Here is a 2,941-nt window from a genome sequence, read left to right on the forward strand (position 1 = left end):
GCCTTCCTTGAGCTGCTCAAGACCTTAAGCTGAGTTGTCAAGCCAGATGTCAGTCCCAGAGTTGGGGCATGGAGCGGCCCACAGTACACAACAGAATGCTAAAACATAACGAAAGGAGGAAACATAACAAAATGTGTTTGACTTACACTTAGGCATTAAATGATATAGGCAAAGAAGATGAAAACATGCAGCTCTGCCGGCCATGTCAGATCATGCAGGGGCACAGGTAACACTGAAAGGTGGATCTCAGAGAAGTAGAAAACAGACATGGGGACATACTTGGTATAAAACTGCATTTCCAACCCCTTAGGTGTGCCTCCTGGCCATGCCAAGGAACATATGAACAAAAGAAACAGAAAAAGGCAGGTGGGCCACACTGGCCATAGCTAGCTCATCAAATAATTAAGTAGATGGAGTTCAAATGCTACAACAAAATACTATAACACATTATCTTCCTGTCTTAAGGGCTACATGACAATATGCCAAAGGCAGGACTCTGTCCTCATCCTGGTGCCTGTGATCTCAGCCACAAAAAGGGTCTCATGTCCTCATGTGCACTGGATGGGGTTGACTTGAGCTGCTTCACTGCACATGAGTTGAGAGGCACTGGGTCAAGGTATCAAGGCTGTGTTTGTGCTTCTCTTTGCAGTCAGTGTTCTCTCCTCACAGCAGCAGGCCTGGAATGGATAGAGGAATATCTGGACACTTTTCTCATGACAGAGGAGGACTCAGCCCAAATCCTACTTCAGAACATCCCACAGCCCTTCAACACTGGCCAGGTACCCAAGAAAACCCACAAGGTGGCACAAGGACCCACTGAGCTGGAAGCAATGCACAGTTCCAGGGACAGAGGGGAATGGGTGGTGATGTATTTAGCAAAGTTCTGCTGTTCTCAGGTGGGCACCATGTTAGGTAAGCCATATATGGTCATTGAAGCAATGTGGTATTTTGTATGACATCAAAGATCACCCTCTTAAGACCAAAGCAGAACATGGAAGTGCATGGTTGGTGGTGTTTACAGCAGAGGAACTGTGTGGGCTGGGGTGGTGCAGAAGCCCTGCGTGTTGTCCCACTTGCTGATGGTCGTGCATCTTTCAATCTGACCCCTGCATTTTTTTCATGTCTGACAGGATCTCGAACTCACAGTGGTGATAAATGTTAAAATTACAATGCCCAAAGTAATTGGTATGCAGGACAAACTTCACTTTTTGGGTACTTACATCAAAGAGGATGTCCACCCCAAGATTGAAGTAGTTATTGCACTTGGATGGAACTTGTTTAACAAAAGGAGAATGAATTTTCATTGTGTCTGCTGATATATAGAAGACCTTGTATAAATAGGCAAACATGCTAAGAACACCCTGACAAGAATCACCAACATTCACTGAGCACTCCAATACTCCCATCTTGGCACCTGCTAATAAGTGGGTTCCACAGGCTGCAGCAAGTAGGGCAAAGTCACAGCCCTCAAAGTCTAGTTCCATCTCAATGACCATCTACACTCCTAGCATATACACATTCCAGAAACAGTTTAGGGGTCTCATAGGAGCCTCGGTAGCCTACAGGCTGTTTCTACTGCAGATGTACATTTGTTTTGTTTGACTTTTGCCTCCCCTTAGGGTATCTAAAGAGAACCTAGGCCATGAGTAAAATTGGGTTTCAGAATGTGTCCTGGAAAAAAAAAACAAAAAAAAACCCAAACAGACAATTTGCTCAATATATGGCCTGAGAGTTGGAATGCACTCCACAATATTTTATCATTGGTCAAGTTGTAAATGTCAGTCACCTTAAGTCTCTCACTGAAAGCACCAAAGGTAGTTTGATCCCATCTTGAGTCAGGTTAAGAATAAGATCGTGGCTTAAAGGAGATTCATTGCTGTAAAGAACCTGGACAGTTTTGATGGTGGGACAGTGCTTCTGAAGAATGGTTCCTGCCTGAGCAAAGGCAAACCTGTAATCTAAGCACTTGGGAGAGGGAGGTAGAAACAGGAAGATCAGAAGTTCAAGGTCATCTTCAGTTACTTAGGGAGTTTGAAGCCAGTCTGGACTAGTGACTGCATCTCACAAAATCAATGGCAAGAATTTTCATTACTAGATCCCCAGAGAGTATTCTGGTACCACCTCCAGCTTCTGCACTGGTTCAGGTCATAGGCCTTGTTGGCTTCCAGGTGGCAGCAGATGTGACCAGAGCTCACTTCATTCACTGTCACTAGTCTAGCCGGTGGAAGCCCCAGCTTTGTCCAGACAGAGCAACTGGGCCCTTTTCTTTTCTTTTATTTTTTTCTTTTTCCTTTCCTTTTTTTTTCTTTTGATATTCTCAACAACAGGGATAAAATAGAGACAGACTGCCCAAAAGTCACAGAGGAAACAATTATGTACTCATGAACAGATCCAATTGATACCCTCAATTCTGGAACTATTTCCCTGGACAGGTAATAACCAGCTACCTCAGGGAAACGCCAGGTTGAGAAAATAAATAAATGAAAGATGCTGGAGGGACAATGAGGCCACAGTGTAAGACACCAAGGTTGTTGAGAAGAATTATTCTCAGTGGGGTTTTAAGAAACTGGGCTTTGCCTCCTCAGGAAAGAAGAGAATCTCAGTACAGGATATCCCACCGTCTGAAGGAAGGGGGATGAGCTTCTAGCCCCAGTGACAGCTCTCCTTGAAAACTGATGCTTCCCCATCATTGAAGGTACAAACCTGTGTACACACAATTTCAGCTACGTGATATTTGACAAATGTGCCAAGTACACACAATGGAGGAAAGACAGCATCTTCAACAAATGGTGCTGGTAAAACTGGATCTCCACCTGTAGAAGAATGAAACTAGATCCTTATTTTTCACCTTGCACAAAAGTCAACTCCAAAAGGATCAAAGACCTCAATGAGAAACTGGAAACTCTGAAACTATTAGAAGAAAATATTGGCAGTAACTTTC

General features: G+C 43.9%; 1 pseudogene; it reads right to left on the bottom strand.

The window, feature by feature from the left end:
• Positions 1 to 872: 872 nt before the first annotated feature.
• On the bottom strand, positions 873 to 2,687 carry LOC103734633 (annotated as a pseudogene).
• Positions 2,688 to 2,941: the final 254 nt, after the last annotated feature.

The sequence above is a fragment of the Nannospalax galili genome, unplaced genomic scaffold (genome assembly GCF_000622305.1).
Source record: "Nannospalax galili isolate Female #2095 unplaced genomic scaffold, S.galili_v1.0 scaffold831, whole genome shotgun sequence".
In the NCBI taxonomy this organism is placed as follows: domain Eukaryota; kingdom Metazoa; phylum Chordata; class Mammalia; order Rodentia; family Spalacidae; genus Nannospalax; species Nannospalax galili.